The 24,519-nt window shown below is 40.2% G+C and overlaps 1 protein-coding gene across 2 annotated transcripts in view; it reads left to right on the top strand.

Moving 5' to 3' along the window:
- Positions 1-981: 981 nt before the first annotated feature.
- The window catches only part of SV2C (synaptic vesicle glycoprotein 2C), a 164,136-nt gene continuing 140,598 nt past the window's right edge, over positions 982-24,519 (top strand). Inside the window, exon 1 of one of the 2 annotated variants that reach the window (XM_075410751.1) lies at positions 982-1,211. The gene's annotated coding sequence lies outside the window, so the exon portion shown is untranslated. The other variant, XM_075410752.1, reaches the window with a different exon arrangement.

Raw genomic sequence — 24,519 nt, forward strand, 5'->3', positions numbered from 1 at the left:
CTGCCCCCTCTACAGACTCCGGGACCTGCCTGGGCGCAGAATGAGTGGTACGACCCCGCAGCTGTCACAGAGCGAGCAGAGCAATGCCACAGCAAAAGCCGGGATGGCAAGGGAAGAGGAGCACCCTGTGCCATCCTGGGTGCCTGCCTGGTGAGGCCCTGAGCCTCCATAGGCATTACTGCCCCCTGGGAGGGGACAACCCCGAGAGGCAGATGGGAACGGATTGCTTTCAGAGCCGAGTTAGAGCGAAACCGAGCGCGGGCGCGGTTCTTCCAACAGAGGGTTGAGCTCATGGTGACCCAAGCGAAAAAGCCCCCCAGCGCCGCCCAAACCCGAAAGCCGACTGCAGGCACAGACCCCCGGGGGGGGACAGGGGCATCTGCGGAGAGTCAGCACCTGAGGGAGAAGCCTCGGGAGAGGGGGAGGAAGCGGCGGGGTTTTAACAGGAGAAAAACGTGCGGCCACTTGTTAGGCCGGAGAGGCCGCCAGGCCCGCTAGGCGGAGAGCCCCGCGCCCCAGCCAGCACCGCTCCCGCCCGGCCCCAAGCCCAGCCAAAGCCAGGCCCCGCTTCCGGGCAAGCAGGGCCCGGGGGGGTGTGTGGCCTGTCCCTTTAACACTAGGGGGGCGGGGGGGGGCGGGAATCGCACAGTGTTGCGTGGTGATGACGCGAGCCCGGCAGTGTCTTTGAGCGGCGGACCGGCGGGTAATCATAACATCGCGATGACATGGCGAGCGGCTTATTGGGCCGGGGGCGCGGAGCCCGAGGAAGGCGGGGGGCCTGCCGGCGCGGGCAGGGGCGGAGGGGGGCGGTACAGGAGGCTGCGGGTGTACCGGCGAGGCACGAGGGGGCGCCAGGGCACAGCGACGGGCGCGCGGGTGGACCCACCCGCGCTTCCGCCACTTGGGGCCGCTCATGAGGGGTCTGCTGGGGGCCGCAAAGGTGCACGTCCGGTCCCTCATGGGCAGGATTCAGGGGGCCGTGGAACGCAACCAGCAACCCCCCCGGACCCGCCCCTAGCCCTATACGTACTGCTGCGAGCTGCCCCCGCACTAGTGCCCGCCAAAGTTCCTTGCGTTCCCCAGTACCCTCTGCCCGGTGCAGCGAAGCGAGACATTGCGACGCCGCCTGACGACCCTGAGAGGAGGCAGGCTTTGAGCCTTCTCCGGCGACGGAGGCTCCCGAACTGGCTCGAGAGTCGGACACGCGAGAGGTGCGGTTTGCCGATGCGTCCGTGGAGCGGGGCCAAGGTGGCATCGCAAAGCAATGGCAGCAGAGATTCCCACCGGGAGATCGGTGACAGAGGAGTGGGAAGGTAGAGCTCAGGTAGGGGAGTTGGACGCTCTCTTATTCGCAGCAGCAGCAGAAGTGCCTGCACAATGTGCACCGGCTCTTGTGCGACTGACAAGGGTGCCGCGGAGTGGGTATGCCAGTGGGAATCCAGTAAGTGGGAACTGAACCCTACTAGAGTCTGGAGGGCCAAGGATTGTCAGAGGCTATTGGAAATGGGCAGGTCACAACCCTTGAAAGTGGTTTGGGTGAAAGGTGATGTGAAAAGTGAAACTCTGGCTGCTAAATGGAACCAATGGGCTGACCATTTAGCCAGCGTCAGAGGGGTTGACGGCATACGGGAAGAGTGGGAACGGTTAGCTGAGTGGCTGCACATTAAGCAAGGTCATTTGGGAAAAGCAGATCTTTATCATGATTGTTGGTCTCAGAAGTGGCCAGTGTCCATGGCAACATGTGAAGCCATCCTCACAGCCTGCCCACAGTGCCCGAATAAGGCTTAAAGCTGACCACCCAAACTGAGCCCCAGCCCAGCACATCAGGCAGGACAAGACACTTTGGAGCACCTAGCAGATTGACTATGTCGGGCCATTGAAACTATCTCGTGTGAATGTGTGCACACCTTGGACCACCATTCTTGCGTGTGTTGTGTACTGATAGACCTGTAATTTGTTAAATGTTGTTGGGGTGTCGTCCTCCTGGTCCAGCCCTCCTGGTCCTCTCCCACCTTGTTTCCTTAGTTTTGGTTGTTTAAAGCTTGTGGGAGTAGATATAGGCACACAGACTGCATAGTATTAGCTCCCAACTGACATCCTGACCCTGTAAATAAGCTGTGTCTGCTGAAGTGTTTGTAATATAAGATTTCCATTCAACTGTTCTGATACCAGTAAACTGATTTTTGAAATATACTTTTGGTCAGCCAAACACTCCGTGACACCCGGATAACCAGGTCTCCCATTTCCTTCCAGAGAGGGCCCACATTTTCCTTAGTGTTCCTTTTATCACCAATGTACCTATAGAAGCTTTTCTTGTTGCTCTTTACATCGCTGGCCAGATTTAATTCTGACAGGGCTTTAGCTTCCTGAACGAGATCTCTGGCTGCTCAGACTGTTTCTTTGTATTCCTGTCAGGCTACTTGTCCTTGCTTCCAACCACTGTAGGCTTCCTTTTTGGGTCTGAGTTTGTCCAGGAGCTACTTGTTCATCCATGCAGGCCTTGTGGTGTTTTTGCCTTCACTCTATTGGGATGCATCGCTCCTGAGCTTGGAGGAGGTGATCCTGGAATATTAACCAGCTCTCTTGGGCCCCTCTTCCCTCCAGGCCTTTATGCCATGGTACTCTACTGAGCAGATCTCTGAAGAGGCCAAAGTCTGCACTCATGAAGTCCAGGGTAGTGAGATTGCTCTGCTCACTCCTCACTGCCCTAAGGATCCTGAACTCCACCATTTCATGGTCACTGCAGCCAAGGCTGCCCTTGAGCTTTGCATTCCACACCAGCCCTTCCTTGTTGATGAGAACAAGGTCCAGCACAGCATCGTTCCTCATGGGCCTCTCTGTCACTTGGAGAAGGAAATTATCAGCAATGCATTCCAGAAACCTTCTGGATTGCTCATTCCCTGCTGTGTTTTCCCTCCAACAGATATCAGGGTGGTTGAAGTTTCCCAGGAGCACCAGGGCTTGAGAACATGAGTCTGCTCCTGTCTGTCTGTAGAGGGCCTCATGCGCTTGATCTTCCTGGTCAGGTGGCTTGTAGCAGATCCCGGCTATAGTGTCACCAGTCCCTGCCCTGCCTTTAATCCTGACCCATAAGCTCTCAGTTGGCTCCACATCCATCCTCAGGCAGAGCTCCATGCACTCCAGAAGGTCACTGACATAGAGGGCAACACCCCATCCCCTGCCTGTCCTTCCAAAAGAGCCTTTATCCTTCCGTTCCAGCACTAGCCGTAGAAGCCATCCCAGCACATCTCTGTGATGCCTGCTGTGCAGGCATGTGCACGTCTCTAGCTCCTCCTGCTTATTTCTCATGCTGTGTGTGTGCCTATGGGCATTTAATTGCCCTAGCACACCACACACCTCCCCTCCCGTGAAGATGACTTACTGTCTGGAGTGGCTGGAGTTCCTCTGTGCTGCTCTTCAGGGGCTCTTGTGCTGACCTGTAATCCTCCTCCAGGGAATCTGTTGCTGGCACTGGCATCAAACTGATAGCAGTGGACTGGATTGAGATTCCCCTCGCATGACTATTTTAGCAAACACTGTTCAGTGTTAGGAGGCATGTGGCCAATGGGCCGAGAGAAGTTGCTATTCCTTTGTGGTTAGTATTGGTGAGACTGCACCTCCTGGAATACTGTCTGGTTTTGGTTGGCCTGTTCAGAACAGATGCAGAGAAACTGGGGTAAAGTCCAACAGTGCAACAAAGACGGTCAGAGACCTAGAGCATGTGCTCTGTGGATGGAGACAGAGGGAGGGGGGCTTGTTTAGTTTGAGGAGAAAGCTCATGGGAGATGTAATAGCAGCCTGCTAGGGGAGTTAGAAAGATAAAGGCAAATTCTTCTCGGTAGTAGCAGGTAGTATAAGAAGGAGTAATGACCACAAATGGCAGTTTGGGAGGTTCAGATGATGGATTAGGATAAAATTCTTCACCCTGAGGTTAATGAAGCACTGGAATGGATTGCCCAGTGGAGTATGTGGAATCTTCATATTGAGAGATTTCCAAAATTCGTCTGGATGTATCCCCGGCTAGCCTACTCTAAAGTTGTCAATGGTCCTACTATAAGCAGGAGGGTACCTCTAGATCTATTCTAGAGGCCTCATACAGACAGCATCGCCATGATTGGGTGATATGGTCTGAACTATTCATCTGATGATCTTTTTTAAAAATTATTGCTATGCTATTCCTCATCTCAGTTTGGATAGGAATCTCAAGGCAGTTTCAGTATTTCAGAAAAAGAAGGATATATGATCGTGGCTGTATTTTTTATGTTTTGATCTAGTGTCTGGTTTGTTTAGCTGAATATCTGAATAGCTAGTTGTCTGCATGTTTTCAAAACACAGTGATTACCATCTCTTTGAAATTTTGTGGACTTTGGGAGTGAAATGTGGTTTAGCTAGATTGCTTAGAGAATACCAACAATATATTTTTGTAACCAAGCAAGATCTAGGTACATACATATATTGTGTTAAATATTTATAGATAGTGAGAACATTTGTTATTTTAGTGAAATAAGGCCTAAAGAAAAAAAAAAGGATAAATTAGTTCTCCTTAGAATTGATTTGGCTTTTAGATATAAATGGATCTGAGAGCTGGGCTTATTTTAACCCTTCAGTTTGCTTGAAACTCTAGTATGGATAGAAGAGGAGATGCAGCCAGCTGTCATTACTATGGAGTTTGAGAAGAGGCAATGCTACAGTGTAAAGTGTAGGGAGGGAAGGGATGTGGTGGAGGGGAGAGAGGATCTGTCTGCCTCAGAAAATCTGTACTGCGCGACATCTCATATGTATCTGGAGGATCTTGATCTAAACCAGAAAAGGGAGTGATGCCTGCTTTTCATTTACTTGCATCTTAATTTTATTACTTCTTTTTGCTACCCAGAGCTTTTGCCCACATTGTTTAGCAAGGTCAGCTACACAGTTATTTCCCTTTTGATGGACTTAATAAATTATGGTGAGTGATGTCTTAAAATGTGCTGTTTTACCATAAAACATTCACAAGGAGGAATGACTTGTTGGGTTAATTGCTTGCTTCACTTGTCAGAGCTAAAGCCTGGTATTTCTGACAAACCATGCCTTTATAAATCAGTTCCAAATAGAGTAATGAAAAAATGTTTGTATTTGTATGAGAAATCTTTGAACACTTCATATACATTGCAAGCTATTTTGTGACATTTGCGAAAGCCCAGAACTTGCAGACATTTATGCATGTATTTAGTTTGTGCACAAGTGGGTTTGTTGCACATAAAATTAGTTAGCTGCATATGTCTTCACAGGATCAATCTTGAAAGCGTAGGCAATTTATACCTATCAGCTGTTAATCCTGTGGCACATCAGAACTGGAGACTCCTGAGTTTTAATCTCTACAAAGCAAGTAAAAAATAGAGTACATGCTTTTGAGAACATGTGCTCCAAAATGTACTCCCAAGCAGAACTCAAAACATTTGGAAAGAGCTGCGAGCAATATATGTGGTTATATACTACTCATCTTGTGAAATAAAAATATGTAAGTGATGACCAAAAATTATAAAAATCCCATTTGTCTCGTTACCAAAGCAGTTTTTGAAAGCAGAAATGGAAAATACATGTTCCTCCACTTTATATATTCCTTTTCTATGACTGTTCAGGATATTTATAACTCCAAACTTGCTTTTCTTTGAATGTTTGTATCTCAACTTCTGCATCGGTATTGGCCATGTCCTCAAAGAATGGATCCAGATCAGAATCTGCTTTGGAATGGGTGAGTTAGGTTTCATTAAACGTAGGATGAGAATTTGGGATATCAAGTCACTAAGATCTTAAAAATTTGAAGTTCAGTTTTGCATTCATGTTTCCACTGATGGATAAATGATGACAGGACCTTTTTTCCCTCTCTGTAAATACAGTATCATTGTGTATTTTGAACGATTTAACAGCATTTTAATCCCAAGGAGATGGTACAAAATGACAGCATATGCATCAAATTCTTTCCATCTCTGGAAACAGTTCAAGTTTATATAAGGATATTTATGAAGTATTTTCATAGAGTCATAGAATCAGAGGTTGGAAAAGACCTCTAAGATCATCAAGTCCAACCATCAACCCAACACCACCATGCCTACTAAACCATATCCCGAAGTGCCACATCTACATGTGTTTTGAACACCTCCAGGGATGGTGACTCAACCACCTCCCTAGGCAGCCTATTCCAATGTCTGACCACTCTTTCAGTAAAGAAATTTTTCCTAATATCCAATCTAAACCTCCCCTGAAGCAACATGAGGCCATTGCCTCTCATCCTATCACTAGTTACCTGGGAGAAGAGACCAGCACCTGCCTCACCACCACTCCTTTCAGGTAGTTGTAGAGAGCAATAAGGTCTCCCCTCAGCCTCTGTTTCTCCACACTGAACAGCCCCACTTCCCTCAGTCCCTCCTCATAAGAATTCTTCTCTAGACCCCTCACCAGCCTCATTATAAACGTGACAAAAGCTTTTCCACCTAGCCTGCAAGTATAGTTCTGAGGTGCAAGTTAAATGACCTCTGAAATTACTAGCTGATCTGTTCATCTGTTCTCTGTGACTTGCCAATGGGAATAATTCATCAGAATTGCTTTGTTTATCCTTACATCGTATCTTAGACAAGTCAGTAAAACTCTGTTCATTTTTTCTCCTTGCATAACCAATATGATTCTGTGTTCAGTTTAACTTTTAGCTTAGATTTTTTTGTCTGATTTGTGGCAAAGTCCTACCTTTACTGTACAAGTTGTGAGTCATATTTGCATATTTATTCAAAAGAAATATTTCAAGATTCCATTACATGGAAGTGACAGAAATGGAAAAAAAACCATAAAAAACAATGCAATTTGTGAAATGATATGGTTATACTCTCTTAGTTCAGGAAAATTCAAGAATCATTTATCACCGTATGAAGGCTTATGTATTGGGATATGTAGTGCATTGTCATTTTAAGATGAAAATCTTACATTTTAGTAACTGGAAGTTACAGCAAGTCTAGTAGTAATTGCTTGCAGCAACTTCTGTACTTTGTTGGTTCAGTATTTTTTCCAGGGCTCTTATATGAAATCCTACATAGTAATTATGAAACTCAGACAATAAGAAAGTGCGTATTTGGAAGACTCTTTTCGGATCTGTTACGTATGACTTACTCATGGCATTTTAAAATGAGGTTTGGAGGGAAGAAATTGGAGATTAACTCCTTGTTACTTAAGACTGAATAATGTTCATACAGCTGTTACTACTGGTATATGATTATGGACAATTGCACAGAAAATAACTTTTCCGTATCTTCATTTTGAAATAATTAAATACGCTTCTTAATTTTAGTTTTCTTCTTACATTTTTCATAAGACTATGTTGTTTTTCTAGAAGTGAAGTCATACTTCCAGAGTGTTCATTTTTGTCATATTTAAGAGTAATAGAAAGTGAGGAATCAGGATAAAATAAAATAAGTTCTGAAAAAGAAGCAAAGTTGTTGACTGTAGCTAGGCTGAAGAACAACAGGGCTGTTAGCAGCCATTTGACAGATGAGCCCTAGAAATATGGAGGTCTGGTGCACAAAATAATTGCATAGTTTGGCAACAATTGCTAGCACACAAAATTTAGAACATGCCAGTGAATTGTTGCCAGTGTTACCTTTTTGTGTCAGTTGTTAGAGTTTCCTGCTTCTGCTAAGATCTTCAATGAGATATGCCATGGGTAAAGCAATCACTAGCTTTTTAATTAGTTGTGGAATGACAGATTTTAGTGACTCCTGATTCACCAACACATACCAGTTGACAGTGAGCTCACCAGGCTTTAGACCATCTAATCTAGTTGTCTTGGTTCACTCAGTATCTAACAGAAATAAGCAGATGTCTCTAGGGTGGTAATCATTACATCCTGAGGTAAGTGTCTATGAGAAATAGGAGGAATCATCTTACAGTAGCCCCTGCCTTGCTTAGTTAGCTGCAAAGAGAACTTACACCGCCAGAATAAATGCGTATGTAGATACAAATGTTAGGTTGAAGTGAATTCACTTTTGGTAGGAGGTTGATAGAAAGACTAGTGTTAGGAACATTAATTGCTGAATCCAGATCTTTACATCTTAAGTAAAAAATAAAAGATTTTCAGAAGAACAAAGATCATAAATGTGCCTAATTTTTTCGTTTTGGTCACCATTGTTCATTTTCACTGCAGAGCAATAAGGAGCAATCTCACTTTTTGCTGAGTTCCACTGTTCTCAGAAAATACTGTATGACTTCAAGATGTAGAGCAAGCAGGTCATCCTTGAACTGGTAAATGAAGAAAATAAACGCCGTACGGTGACAGCCTGATAAGGAATCCGTAATCATCCCCACACAGCTTTGTTTTCGTCTCTTAAGTAGTAAATTGTCCTTCCAAGTTCAGTGTTTTTAGTCTTCTTTTGAAAGGAAAGATGCATCTTGCAGAGCTGAAACTAAAAACAAATCTCAGAGAACAACGAGAAATAATGTTTTCAGTTCTTTGTCTCAAAAGGGTATGTAGCCATTTCCAAAAAATAAAAGACTGGCTTAGGTTAAAGGAGCAATACACTGATTTAGAAGGCCAGAGTAGTTCTGTTCTTCTTTCCGGGCATACATATAATTTAAGACATTCTTTGGACATGAATATGTCTGAGTAGGTTTTCTTCTTACAAGTATTTTCCTTTATATATTTTATGGACAGGTGGAACTTTACTTACATTCCTTCAGATTTTCTAAAACCTTAGTTTTTATATTCCATACTGGTTTCTGACCTGTTCTGACATTTTGTGCTGATTTAGAGTTCTCTGTAATTTGGGCCTTTGTATATACTTTCTGTAAACTACATACACTTCTATATGTATGTAAACTGCATACACTTCTATGTAAGCTACATACATTGCTTTCAAACTGGTAAATTTTTCCTCTCCCATTTGTTTTTGAAGAACTAATATTTAGAGCTAGTATGGCTCTCACTCAAAGTAAACGTTTGTGTGATGTGCTTTAGTATTTCTTGATTTGGGAAACTGACCAGTCCTGACCACAGTCTGTCTGTTTTTGTTGAGAGATTAAATCTGTCTTACTTGTCAGTCTTTGCTTTAGGGGACTGCTTAGTCATCAGGCATTACCGTGTTTTTCAGTTCTGTATTGGCTCTGCTGACCTTGCCATTTTCAGGGAGACACAAATGGCCTTTATGAGTAGCGTGCAGTGGAAGGTCATTATCCAGCCTCATAGGCAGCATAACAAACTGTGAAAGCAAAATAAGCTGTCTTTTTAAAAGAAGTCTGAAGAGAAAGTCTCAGGTGCTGAATCTGATGTCCTATGCCTCTCTCACAGCTTGTTGATAACAGTAGGAGTTCCCCATGGATGCTTGAGGAGAGCATGCTTCTAGCTGTTGTGCTGGGCCTGACAACATTTTGTGCCATAAAGCAAAATTATAATGAAAGAGTAAATCTCAACTTCAGGCACATCATAAGGAAGTTGAAAAAAGAAGTCAGTCTTTTAATTTAGACTTTTGACTAAAGAAGATTGTTTCTGAATCATCAAACTGAAACTTGTCATGTGTCCTTACCTTTTCTAGATCTGTGCATATGGAGTCAAACAACAAATGGCATACCAGTTTGCAGTACTTTTTCAGTAGAATTAAATTATCAGTTTTATTTTTCAGTGCAAAAAGCAACTGAAATGATCATTGATTTCACAGGAAATTGCCATGAGTGTTAAAGTTCCCAGGACTAATAATACTAGTAAAGTGCCTATCTGAGGTTTAATTTACGATTTTGTATGCCACACAGATGTCTGCACAGTGTGAGCACTCTAGGCAATGTTTGCACCCAAAGAGGAGATATCTCCTCATTGAACAAAAGCCTTCACTTCCGTTTTAACATGTGAACTGTAGAGAATACGTTGTCAGCATTAGAATGCTTTTCTCCCTTCCCATAAAAGCTGGTAGGAGCTGTTGGCTACTTTAACTTATTGCCATGAATAGCGATCAGTTAATGCTCCCCATCTTTTTAGACCTCAGTTTGCCTTACCAGAATTCTTTGTTCATTCTTCTCCTGCCACTATGCTATGTGAATTTTCTGGAGAATGCTTAAGTCACTACATCAGCTTAAACACCGGCCTTACTGTGGATCAGGAGTGGAGAAGATTGAGGTGAAGTTTTACTACTTTGTCCTTGGCTTACACAACACTTAAGTAGACGTTTTTTCTTTCAGACCTGTCATAAGTCACAGAGGTTACTTGTCATACAGTGTGACTAGTATTATGGTACACCATTGTACAATAACAGCAAATGTGTGGAAGCTAAATAGGTGTTATATCTCTAAACCCTTCATATGTCTCTCATGCCTCCTGCCTGGAAGTGTTCAAGGCCGGGCTGGATTAGCCTTTCAGCAACCTGGTCTAGTGGAAAGTGTTCCTACCCATGGCGGACGTGCTGGAACTAGATGATCTATAAGATCCCTTCCAACCCAAACCATTCTATGATTCCATGATTGTAAACAAGAGGTTGCATAGTTTTCCTGTGAACACAGATGGATAGTTTTAATGGAAGACTCCAAAGCAGCCTGATTTTAGTAGTGTCAGTTCTTATTTGGTCCAATTTTAGTGGTGATGTGAAAAAATGGCACAAAAAGGAGTGATGTACACCAAGCATGATGCTGTTAGTTTTGATGTATTAGGCAGACCAAATGAATGAAAGGTCGTGTCAGGGAGACCCTCTCATTCATGTTCACACATATGCACATAGCATCAACTTAGAACTGCTCCAGTTACCACTGTAACTAAGTGGTGCAAATGAGCTTCGGGGATTGTGACCATCTCCATGTTGGGCTTAGACAATAGCTTAGCTCCTGTATGATACCGTTCCTTTATCAGGGCAGACCTGTTCCCTGCGGTGTTGGACATTTGCATATAGATGTCCCCCCGATCTCTGCCTTTACGGATTGTTCCCCTGTTGGTTTTTGCTGATTAAGCTCTGTTCCTGCTTACCATGGCTTGATATACTTATTTCCTGCTCACTTTATACTTGGCTCTTGGCCAAGGCAAGGCCATGGTAGTCCGTTGTCAAAAAGGGAAGACAGAAGTAATTCATGAGAAAACCAGCATTCATCACAATAAAATTTATGAGGAGAGGCTGAGGGAGCTGGGCTTGTTCAGCCTGAAGAAGAAAAGGCTGGGGACCTAATAAATGTTTATAAATATCTGCAGGGTGGGTGTCAGGAGGACGGGGCCAAGCTCTTTTCAGTGGTACCCAGTGACAGGACAAGGGGCAATGGGCACAAAGTGAAGCATAGGAAGTTCCAGCTGAACATGAGGAAGAACTTCTTCCCTCTGAGGGTGACGGAGCCCTGGAACAGGCTGCCCAGGCAGGTTGTGGAATCTCCTTCTCTGGAGATATTCAAGACCCGCCTGGACAAGGTCCTGTGCAGCCTGCTGTAGGCGACCCTGCTTCGGCAGGGGGGTTGGACTGGGTGACCCACAGAGGTCCCTTCCAACCCCTAGCATTCTGTGGTTCTGTGATTCTGTGAAAATCATAGTCATACCTCACTTTTGTTGGATATGTACAGGTCTGTCCTAGAATCCCAGTCCTCACATCCTCCCTTCAGGAATTTATACACAATCTTTTGGAACATTTCATAAATGGCACTATTTTTCTTAGAATTCTATAAAAAATACAATGCTTTGTCAGGAAGTCTGCCCATAGCACGTCATACGTATCAGTAGTCTCGTTTGTGACATTGCCACCGTAGCAGAAAATACATAATGAAAATGATTTGGGGACTGGAGCATCTCTTCTACGAGGAAAGGCTGAGGGAGCTGGGCTTGTTCAGCCTGAACAAGAGAAGGCTGAGAGGGGACCTTATAAATGCTTATAAATATCTGCAGGGTGAGTGTCAGGAGGATGGGGACAGACTCTTTTCAGTGGTGCCCAGAGACAGGACAAGGGGCAATGGGCACAAAGTGAAGCATAGGAAGTTCCAGCTGAACAAGAGGAAGAGTTTCTTCCCTCTGAGGGTGACGGAGCACTGGAACAGGTTGCCCAGGGAGGTTGTGGAGTCTCCTTCTCTAGAGATATTCAAGACCCGCCTGGACAAGGTCCTGTGCAGCCTGCTGTAGGTGACCCTGCTTCGGCAGGGGGGTTGGACTAGATGACCCACGGAAGTCCCTTCCAACCCTACCATTCTGTGATTCTGTGATTCAGTCAAAATACATAATGAAAGTACATAAAGAACAATAGTTCATTACTTTTAAAAATTCCTTTCCATTGTCTTCATTAAGTAAATATTATATCTCATTTTACTGTTGGCTTCATGTGTCACCTGATTTGTTACCTTGAATATTCTTTGCAATAATTAACAATAAATTTGATTCCTTGAGGAAATATTCAGAAAAACTCTCTAGAGTATTCATCAGTAAACTCTGTAGAACAATGAACTCATCCCTAACAGCAATACCTTTCTATATGACCTGCAAATACATCATGGATCTAATTATTGTTAATTTCTAAAGCTTCTGTCAGAGTTGCCAATGGTCTGTTTTAAGGGGCTTTTTCTCATACGTACAGTTTATCCCCTTTAGTAGTGGGATCCTTGTGTCTGCACTGTGATTTCACAATCATCTGTCTTTCAGCAGATGATGTATGCATAAATAGTGCCTTGTCTAGAATCAGCGGTGTTAAATGGAAAAATTCCCTACCTTAAGTCTTCTGACATGTCTTCAGAAGCATATCTATGGTAGGAAAGACCTTTATTAAAATGCATTCTTTTTTATAATAGTGAAGAAACACAATAACTACTACAGTAGTGAATGCTTTTAAAGAGAAATAGTTTTCACTTGTCAGATGTGTGCTACCAGACATGGTATAATAGCATCCCACACCTCTGGGTAGCAGAGAGCTGAAAAAATCTTGGCTGGGGAGGTGTAATGCACTTGACAGCCCTAATTAACTTGATGGGTGGGCTGGATAAAACACAACAGCCATGTGTGCAGAAGGTTGTTTTCAAGGATATGATAGGGAGTAAGTATTCTTTGCTCCACTTTCCAAAAATAAGGAGATACGGAATCAATTTGCCTTTACGCAGTCTTGTACCTTGGAGGAAGCAGAGTCTTGTCGATATAAGCAAGACGGACCAAATGTGGCCACGCATGGATATATGAGGGGGAGCTTTAGCCCTTCTGCAGTGACAAACACAGGTGATGATACGAATATGCTAGCTATTCTTTTTACCTTTGCAAGCATAAGGCTTTCTTCCTTTATCCCCAGAAAGCCTAAAAGACAGCAGAGCTGACTGTTAATTCTCTGAAGTTAGTTGCAGTAAGACTCCTACCTCTTTAGGCGTAAGGTGATCCTCTCTGTTGTTCCAGTAGCAACATGTTAGCAGGGGAAATAATAACAAGAAGTTGTAATGCAATGTGTTAAGTATCTCTGTGGCTTGTGAATGGTGATGTAATAAACAGTATGAGACATTTCCCCCAGATCCCTCATTGTAACAGAAATATGTATTTAAAACAAATCTGTTTACAGCTTCTATCAATAGGAGGGTCTACATCACCTGTTAGTTCATCCTTTGATATTTGACTTGAATGCACATAGTGTTGTCGTGTACTGGCATGCACAGGTCTGTTCATGTGCAGAGTTCTCTGAATTTGTTGTGCGGGAGACACATTGATCTGTTTGACCGTCAGGTATTCTTTGAGTTCTTATGTGATTATTTTTGGAGTACTGAGAAGTCTGTTGAAATGTAACTCAGCAGATAAAATCAAGCATTCTCACAAGATATTTCTATATGTGCAGCTAAACATCATTACATGATTGAATAGTGTCTGACAACTGCAATGCATAAAATATATGTAAGAATTATCATTATTTTATCTTTTTGATCAAATGTTAATGAACTGGTGTTATGCGCTCCCCTTGTAGTTAGCTTTTTGTTTTAGTCTATCATTGTCCCATGTAGCACATAATCCTAAGGTGGCAAGATCTGTTGTGGTATGTCATGGGATGAAACAAAGCTCTGCAGTCTGCTTTTCTCTTCTGTCCGCGGTTTAGACTGCAGCACACATAGCCATAATGAATAGTGTGTCAGAGATTCTTCTTCCTTAAATTTAGCCTCTAGTGGATAATCGTCAATATACCATCCTGAATGTAATTACATGGAAAAACCACTGTGAGTATGCAGCTTGCCTGTTCATTTTGTGAAAAATTGTTTCAGTGCAGGAAAAATGAAAGAAACTTTCTGAAAACATGAAGCATTTATATTTTTTGGTGTTGCGATCTGGCTTCTGTCTCGGAAGGTGAGGTGCATTTAATCTGCTGTGAACAAGGAACATTCAGAAGAACTATCTGTATCCTTTCTTTGATCTCAAGTTTAATGTGTGTTTCTTTTTACCATCTTCCTCACCTATACTCAATCAGTTAGGCACGTTTTCCAGCTTTATCTAGAGAAGAGAGACAGGTTGTCTGCTCAGTGAACTTCATTTGAATACGATGAACTGCTTACACAGAGTTTTGAATGTTTCTGGTAAACCTGCCTGACTCTTCACTTATGTATTCATTTTCTGAATCTGCTTTTTGTGGAAGCTTTTCTGTACATTTTCCATTACTGCTTCATCAAATATGCATTTGCGTTGCTTTGTTTAGTGGTCTAACTCAGTTGGGATAATTAACATGTTTATTGTTGCACTTACTCAAGACCATGCAATGATAGAATTGTTTGCCTGTTAAATATACATCATCCGTCAAGTATATTCCTGTATGCTATTTATTTGAATAACCTTCCATGAGGAAGTGGATTGCAATTTGATAGTCTTATTCAAAGAAATACTAAGTTTTCAACATTGTTTCAAAGAAAAGTCTTGTCTTCTTCATGTTATTTTCTCTCTGTCTTTGTTCCTGTACTCTTAACTTTGTATATGAAATGAATTTTCATTTACTTGCAACTGTATATTTAAAAATTATGCTTGAAGTGTGCAGTACAGGAAAGTTTTGATGACCTGTTAAACTTAAGTATGTTTTGAAGTCCCGGATAACCAGAGTCCCTCTTTCAAGGGCAGATGTTTTCTATGAGGGATCTCTTTTCATTCATACAGAAAAAAAAGGGAAGGTTTTGAAGATGTAAATAAGATCCAAAATAGAGTTACATTAGAGATGTATTACTTTCCTTTTTCTATGTTGGGTTTTTTTTTTTTTCGCATAGGCATTGTGGATTTTTTTTGAACTACTGTGGAAACAGGTCATTCAGATTCCCAGAAATGAAGGGACGTGAGATGTCAAGTCAAATATGGCTTATTGCATTAGCTTATCTGGGGAATTAGAGTGATGAATGAGTAGAGGAGTCAAATAATGTTTGAACTACGTGGCTACTCTGAGCTGATCATCTACAGGGTATACCTAAAAGCAAGTGCATCAAACTCAGGTGTGGTTTGTCCTTTTGCCCTGACAACGTCTTCGCAGATCCATAAGCAGATTAACTGTGACTGGATAGTGATGTAAGGTCTGTTGACAGAGGCTGCTGATGGGAGTCACCTGCTGTTCTAGAAGAGAAGGCTTGTAACATGGTTTTATAACCTGAAATATGAGAGTTCTATGTTGTGATTGGTATCAGAAATGGAATCTCTGCAATGCAGAGGTGTCTGTGATTGTTCTACAGCTGCTTCAGAGAATTGTAACTCACTGTCATCATAGGGTTTTATTCTGCTCCTGTATAGTAAGATAGGTCTGACAGATGGAACCCTAACAGGGTGAGAAGAAAAATGTAAGAATCATCAAGGCTTTCTCTCCTATCTCTCCAAAGAGCATATCTCCAGATGGCAGTCCTATTTGGTACTCAGAGATTATTTTGCTTTGAGGAGGTGTACCATTGATTGTCCTGATGAATAGCTGTCGGATAGGGCAAAGATGGAATAGCATAAACACACCGAGAAACATATCATTATTGAAGGAAAGTAAGTTTCACTGTAGTCTTACTGATATGAGCTAAAGAACAGAGTGCAATTACTTTGCTTTCGTTCTAAATATTATTTTTGTAAAAGATTATTAGTTTAGCTAGAACTGACAATATCAAGAAGGTAAAATTTTGCATTTTCACCTCTTACCTCTTGAAGTAATGTATGGGTTTTTATTTTGATTTCATGTGCTAGCAATATCCCCCATAGAAGTACCTGGAAAGCTTCCATATTTTTTTAATAACTTCTCAAAGCATATCAGTCAGATTTTATCTGAGGTAAAATTAATAATAAAGAAATTTTTCTTCACTTGTGTTAATGATGTAATTTTCTTGTTGAAAAATGACATATCTCTGGGTTATGAAGCAGTGAAAAATTCTAATATTTTAAGTATCTTTTAAATCAATGCTATTCCCCTCTTTTGCATTCTGCATATTCATATAAAATGAATACAAATGAAATAGTAATTTCCCATATTTTGCTGGATGTTAATGATAGCTCTGTCTTGTTCATGTAATCGTGACTGACTCAGAGTTTAGTAAATTATTTTCCCCTATAATTTTCAAAATGTCAGGATACAAAACAGAAAAAATAGTCAGTTTGTAATCTGTTTGGCATTTTATATATGGGCATAAACTATAGTTTGTAATGAAGCTGTCTGTATCAGAGACAAGACCTGGAGGTCAGTTTTATTATGGATTTCATTTTGAACCATAGTTCTACAGAACATGTGTTGGAGTAATGGCACCAGCTGGCCTCCTAAACGTCGTGTGTTTCTATTGAGCTGATGAACTCTTTAACTCCGTGCTGTATTTGCATACTGAGTGATAGGAATTTTTCATACACACCCTTTCAGAAATGATGTGACACATTTATATTACACTGAACTGTCTGAATAAGGGAACAGGTTGTGTTGCTAAGGATACAAGAAAGAGCAGAATGCTGCAGCCAACTGCTGTGCTGGAAGATTACCTCTATCATTATAAAGGGAAAATAAGAATAATCAATTTTGTTACACAGTGTCAGGTGGCCATCCAACTAACCACTGGAAAATGATGGTATGGGTTTGACATTTTTGTATTAAATCCTTTGTGTGGAGTAGCCTTCTAAATAGGAAGCCAGAAAAGATGCAAAATTGCCTCAACTATGAAAAAGTATAATTTTTAAAATGCCATTATGACTGTGTTAGTAGTAATAATTACAATAAATATTACAAAACATCTTCTCCACCCTCAAGAAACAGCTTTTGCTTTTGTTGTGTTTCAAAATGCTGCAGAGTCAGCATCTTAAAACTTGAGTAACTCCAGTTAGCCTATTGTGGTTCTCCTGTCCAGTACAAGAAATACTAAATATGAATAGGGCTAATACACTAAGAAGTGACTGAATTAAAACGTACACTTGCCTATGGTGCCATTTTGCAGTTTTATAACCCTATAACAAAGCACACTTGCAGTTCTGAGTCTTTAGATAGAGAACTTTAAGAAATCTTTTTTGTGAGTAAAATATCAATGTGAGCTAAGTCAGATGTAAAACCCCCACTAATATGAGGAGGCAAGGGTTTCACTTCACAAACACCACGTTAACATTTCCTAAGCTAAATTATTATGGCAGGTGTGTTTCTCATGACTATAACATTTTTCATCTTTTTTTTTTTTTTTTTTAAATGGCCAGGCTGTTAACCACACTATTCAACAATGAGGAAAGAAGAAGAGATAATGACTGTACGATAGCATTTACAAAATCCATGAACATTCAGACAGCTAAGCCTCTCCAGATACAAACCAGGGTCTAAGTAGGTATACGTAAGGAGTGTAAGTGACTTCAATTTCCTTCAGGTTGTTCCCGTGGCTAGAAAGGAGACCAGAAAGAAATAAAAAAAATTCATAGACATTCTCACAATGAGAACAAATTAATAACAATGTCTGACCATGTTAGTAAAGGAATAAACAATTGTCATTCTGTACATTCTATTCTCTCATCCTTAGATCTGCAGGCAGAATTGATCATTGCCTACATTAAGTTATACATTTTGCCATTTGAATTTGGGACATTGTTTTGTGGCCTCTTCTCTGGCTCACACCGTCAGCTGTCTGATTCACGTGGCATTTTGATTTGTATTCCAGGACCAACAGAACATAAACACAAAACAAAAGTCAGGCAAGATAAAACTAAGAGAATATATATGAGAAATCCTGGGACAAAAGTCCGAAAAGGAATATGCAGAACGGAGAGAAATGTCCTTAAAGAATTTCAGTACCAAAAATGCTTCTCATTATTTTTACTGTAGAGGAGGAAATCACCATGAGACAGTTGGGACAGCCATGTTTTCTTCCTGCATATTCTGATTTTAAATCTCTGCTGCTACTACATAGATGATCATACTGTTGTCCTTGTTTACCAAATTAGTTGAAAGACCTGTACTTTACAAGCCCATCACAGTTCTAAATGAAATATTGCCTTTGTTGTCCTTCATTTATATTTATTTACATGATTACTTATTTGCACTTGAGAGAGAAGGGGAAGAATTTCCCCATTAAGAGCAAGTAAGGTAGTGTTTCTCTGGTAAACAGAGCTGAAATAATTAGATCCTGCACAGCTTTTAATTTCAATATTGTGTTCACAGAAGGGATCAACTTAGAGGTCAACACTGAAGTCTTCTTTTAAATAAATCTTAGAGCTTTCATGGTGCATTATTGTACAGGAAGTCTGCCAAGTCTGAGGGTTAAAACATTCATTAGATGCTAGTTTTCTGGCGGCTATGCAACTAGTTAAAGTTGAGTTAACTTTTAAGAAGTTTGGAAATGAAATAACTGAGTTTTAAAAAATGTCACTGTACTGAAAGGTTCCTTGGGCTTTTAAGTTCTCTGATTTATGTAAAGGGAACTGTTGTAACTGATTAATGCTATTATTTGGTGTTGAAGGCTGTGAGGCAATTTAATAGTTCAAACTGAAAGTCATCATGTCATCAGTATATTAGTCTTGCAAAGCTAATAATTTTACTGGGTGTGACTGCCCTTTGCACATGCCAGCTTGTTTAGTATTACTGGAGGTCTGGTGGTGCAAATGAAGGAAGATAATATTAAGAAAGAGACAAATTTATTGTTCAGAAAAGGTGGGATTTGTTTGTTCTCAAAGAGACTATTTATTTGTCCATTGGGTTGTTGGCTGGGTTTTTTTCCATTCTTTATGTGCTTTCTTACACTGCAATACTTGCTTTTCATTTGTTTTTGTATTTTTCTTCTTTTCTAAGGAGTATTGCCCCACTTCCAAGGGGTCTGGATATTCAACAGCAAAATTGTACTGATATTCTGTATTACTACAAATATATACTATCTATTTCTGATGTCTAGGGAAATCCAAGGGTTTTTTCTGTCTCTGTAATGGAGATTAATAATAACCACTTGGGCTTACACAAGTTTATGTAGTGTAATTTGTGTAGTGTGATTGTTTGGGATTTGTTTATTTGTTTGTGTTGCACTTATACAGAATTTCTTTATTATGCATATGAGCTTTAATCATTTTTATATGGCCAGTCCTAATTACATCAAGCTGAGTATCCCAATTTCAAAGCCATTTTAGAATATTCCATCCTAGCTATCTTTAAAATTACTAATTGCGCTTTTCAATAGGAAGATTTTTTTTGTGATGTAAGAGGAAGGGTAAAAGGACAAAGACATAGAATACAGAGATTTAAGAGGTCTTGGTTTAACAGGGAGCCTCTTTTAGAAAAAATACAGAAAAAACAACCCTCAAAATAATAAGATGATGATAGACTTACAACTGCACTTGTTCTAATGAGCGCCTGTCTTAACAGAATTTGAAGTTGTTCAGGTTTAAAACCAGAACATTCAGAATATAAGATGACCCAGTTTTCTCTGCCTCTTTGAAGAGTGTTCACTGGGCTGCTAATATTTAAATTCTTAGGTTACATGAAATGATTCTGTAAATAAACAGAATTTTGGTTAAGGGCGCAGAGTTCTGCTGTTAAGTGCTTATTAGTTTCGAATCTACTTTTATTCATCCCAGTTATTGCACTTTTAGAGAAAGTATGTTGCCAACAGAATTGGTAAATAAATACATTTTAAAAGACCAAAATGGATGAACATCTCCCTTTGTCTTGTTTTGATTTTATGCTAGATCTCCCAAGTTGTAAAAAATACTGCAGCATTCATGGTAATGTCAGCTGATCTTATTTCACGTGCCGCAGCTCTTACCTGATTTCAGCTGCTTTGACTGTCAATTGCTTTGGGAATTAGTATGAAAATATTGTTGATGCATCAGATTCATCACTGTCGTTGTCCCATGGTGAATGCTGAGTATCAGCATATTAGTTACTACACCATGCTCATCTGATTCATGTCTTCCGAATGTTCCCTGGGTCATCTTCTCACTAAACCCTTTGAATACACAGCATCGCATTTCTCTTTGCTAGAAGGAACTGGCAGTAAAAAGATACTTTGTTTCTAAAAGCTTATTCCATGTAATATTTGTTTTAATTACGCTTTTATGTGGAGTACCTAGAGGTGTGTGTGTTACAGACACTGTAAAATAGAGATTGGGTTAGAGTAGCAGGAAAGCAACAGAAGTTTTGTATTGCTGCTGTCTCCAGTCAAATCAGTGCAGTAAGTGGCTGAGACAGTTCGGTTTTGTTATTACCTCTTTTATCTGTATTAGCATGTATGTGAGAAATGTGCTAATACAGATAAAAGAGGTAATAACAAAACTTTCTTTCACAGAGGGTATCAGACATCAGAGTTGTGTCAATGAACCAGTTGTAATTTCTCACTTAATACAAATCATTGATCTAATATAAACTAGCACAATCAACTCTCTCCTTCTGCAGCTTGAACTTGTAGTTAGGAATAGGATGAGAAGTAATGAACTCAAATTATGAAGAAGGACACTTTGGTTAGACATTGGAAAGAACCTTCTAACTCTTCAGAGTGAATTGTATAAGGAAATTATGACTATTTTAAAAAAATAGGCAAGCCATGCACGCTGCCAGCTATGATGTAAAAATAATTTGATTCAGGATGGTGAGCAGGATGATCTCCTGAAATCCTGTTTTTAGCATGTGCTTTAGGAATGTGTTCAGGACAGGCTACAAAGCAATGCACAGATAGTAACTTTTAAAGTGTTCATTTTGAATTACTGTGCTGTGTTACAGAATCTAAGAGATAAAACTGGAAATCAGAATAAATAAATAATCTCTGTAAGGCAATAAATCAATGCCAGATTCTCCTGCTTATTCTCTGGATAGCTTTTCCTCTCTAACCTCGCTCAAGGGGATACAGATTTCTAAGGCCATCAAGATCTGCTTCGAAGTATAGCATAAGCCATGTGTTGGGAGTGGATTTTCCTTTTTGTTGCCTCTGCAGCTGAGGCTTTGTACTCTACAGGGCCATTAGTTCACAGCACTAAAATACTTGGTCAGCACATATAAGTCAATTGCCAGGTAACTAGAGAATTCTGATTTTAGAGTTTGGCAATGGAAGAAAAGAATTCAGGCTATTCATCTGTTTCATCATGAACAATATAGTTTGCTCTTTAATAAGATTGAAACAATTTCTGATTTTTTTAATATCAGTAAAAGCCTTCTTGTCACAAGAATATTTTCACACAGTGAACTTCTTACTATCTTTACAAATTCTCTCAGTGGCTTATTTTAATAGCCTTTTCCTAATAATCTACAGGAACTGATTCTTTAAAAGCTCTTCAAGAATTCCTGTGTTTGGTTCTAGTTTTGAAACTGTATCTGTCTAAAGAATCTCAGATGGCCACTGGTGAACCTCATGGCATCCAGACCTGAGTCAGTTTTGCATAAACATTTCAAATTGAGGAGGCATCACATCTTCAGTGCCTGTCATGCATAGTTCACTGCAATATGTGTTTTGATCTTTTTTCACAATGATAAAGATATACTTCCACGATAAGGAACTGTAAAGGCCAAAACCTGAGAATTTTCCCTTCAACTTGAAGAACAATCAAATCAAAAGCTCCTAGTAGTTGTTCTAGTTCCTGGCAGTCACACCGTGTACAATGGACACTGCTGAAACACATAAAGAGATACTGAGCTGCATTTTAGCAAGACAAGAAATTTGTCATCATTCACTTACTATGAAGTCTTGTTTCAAAATCAAGCTTATATAACCAGAAAAAACAAGTATCAGCACAACAGTGCAATGCTATCACTGCATCCATGCTACTAGATGTTAGGACCAACACTACTCTGGATACTGAGAAAACAACATTTTATGTTTTAAACAAAAGCAAAATTACCAGCAGAAATGAAAAAAATATCTACACTTTTGTACAACCTGGGAGTGGTACAAATGCCACCAGTCTTGCAGGAGAAATGAAATTAATTTCTGTTTTAGTTTATCTCATGTAAGTCACTGTCTTTCTACAGAACCAAAGGAATTTTCAGTCTTCAGTCCTGTAGATTTTGTAAGCTAAGTAGAATTATTTCTGCCAAGTTTTGTGAAAGACTCGAACTCTTCCCTATGCGTTTCACAAAATTCATGTTCTGGAACAGTTTTATGTTGGTGCAGGCTTCCCTCTCACATGCTGACTATTGATTCTCATATATTCTGTCCCTATCTGGTGTCTCACAGAGGCAGGGATATCTCAGTGATGACTCATAATTATTTTTTGTCTTTTGTGTTTCTTAGTGTCTCACTGCAAAGAGAGATGTTTTTAGCACTTTTTGCCTACTGATCTAAAAATGATGGGCTTTTGTTTCCTGCTTATTTGTCCATAGCATATAGTATCTGAATTGTACCTGCCACGAAATCCTGTAGAATATAATTCATAAAATGTGGGAGACATTCTCTGATGTTTTTGTTTGCTGAAGACTCTCTTCCATTGGCTCAGAAATCTATTTTTACAGTAGTCATTATGATAGTTATATCCTAGAAATGTCTTCTTCTCAGGCTGAAATCAACTGCTCATTTGAGGCATAACCAGTCCCATTTTTGCTCAGGCATACTGCTTCCATTTTCCCCTAATATAAGTCTAGGTAATTATAGAACCCAGCAGCACAACACATTAGTACTTCCTCCCCAAACTGCTGTTCAGAAGTGGCTACATTGTGTGGTGGGAATAAGCTCTGATCTGGAGCATAACAGCATGGTAACACAACCACCTGCAGTGAGGGAAAGATGCATGATTAACTGCATTGCAGTGAAAGTAAGAGCACTGCTATGCACTAAAGTGGAGATGTATACACGCATTTGTTTGTGGAGTTGACTCTGCATCTGTAGGAAGCCTATCTTACGTTTCAGGAAAATGTATGTGGATTTCCCCTTTAGTCTCCCTTTGCACTTCTATTTGATTGTGGAAGGGATGGATGCTTCTGGAAGAATAAACTTTGAAACATGAGCCTGTAATACAAGGGTAAAGAAGGTGAAACAGAGCTGTATATTAGGTAGGAAAGCTGATCATTTTTATACATTATATCAGCTTAAACACAATGCATCTCCATATAAACACTTGAAATAAGTCACTATTCTCCATATACTCCGTGAGTGATATGTCAGTAACTGTAAAGGAGTTCTGCGTAAACTGATTTATAACTAAATACTACCGGGTCTGGAAAATTGTATCTACTATTCCAAAAACCTGTCTGCCTTTTGAATATTGGAGTCACTACTGAAGATTGTAAGGCATTAGACTGGTGTTAAGGAAGCTACATTGACAATGTAAATATTCTTATAAACCACTTGAAGTCCTACTAGTCTGAGGCAAAATAAATAATAGAAAAGCTGCTACAGTGTTCAGATGACAAAAGATTAGAAAACAATTACATCCATAATTTTAATTTAATGAAAATAGATCTTGTCAAACATGATTTCTTTTTCTGAGAAGGCTGTAAGTTAAATTAATAAAAATAATGACATAGTTTTAATAACTAAGCTTTTACAAAGGGTTCATTCATTTTTGCATAGAAACCTGGATAAAAATATTACTGCTCATTGATAGATCAAACATCATCAAACATTAGGAACTGACTGGTGAATCTCAAAAAATTTGGGGGGACTCATGGAAAGGGTGCTATTCCTTTTAAACACTTATATCAGTGACCTGGAAGTAGGTTATAAATATTTCAAATAATAGGATTATTTAATGTGGGTGGAAGAGTGAATAATGAAAATAGTCACTTGCATCACTTAGAAAAGTAGGTCCTTTCAGACAAAGTGTGGTTTCATACACCCAGTCACAATGTCAAGGCGCTGGAGACACGGGGTGGCATTTACATATGGGCAATGGAGTCTCTAATTGGGCAACCTGGGGAAATTAATGGAGAAGTATCTTTATATGAACTCCTAGGATGATACTGTGGCAGCAAATGCAAAACAAATTTTGCTTAGTTAAATACAAGAAGGGCAATGACTATTTGCCTCTGTATGCATTATTGGTGAGACTGATACTGGAATATGGCAGTTATGCCTTCCAGAAATTAAAAATTTGAAGCTTCATAGAAGTGATTTATGAGTTGAATGACAACTAAATGTAAAGACCTCAAAAGTAGTGTCCTATGATACAGAGAATTAGATAAAGTGACCTAGTCCTGTCTGACCTTAGATCTCTGAATATAAATC

The sequence above is a fragment of the Opisthocomus hoazin genome, chromosome Z (genome assembly GCF_030867145.1).
Source record: "Opisthocomus hoazin isolate bOpiHoa1 chromosome Z, bOpiHoa1.hap1, whole genome shotgun sequence".
NCBI classification, from domain to species: Eukaryota; Metazoa; Chordata; class Aves; order Opisthocomiformes; family Opisthocomidae; genus Opisthocomus; species Opisthocomus hoazin.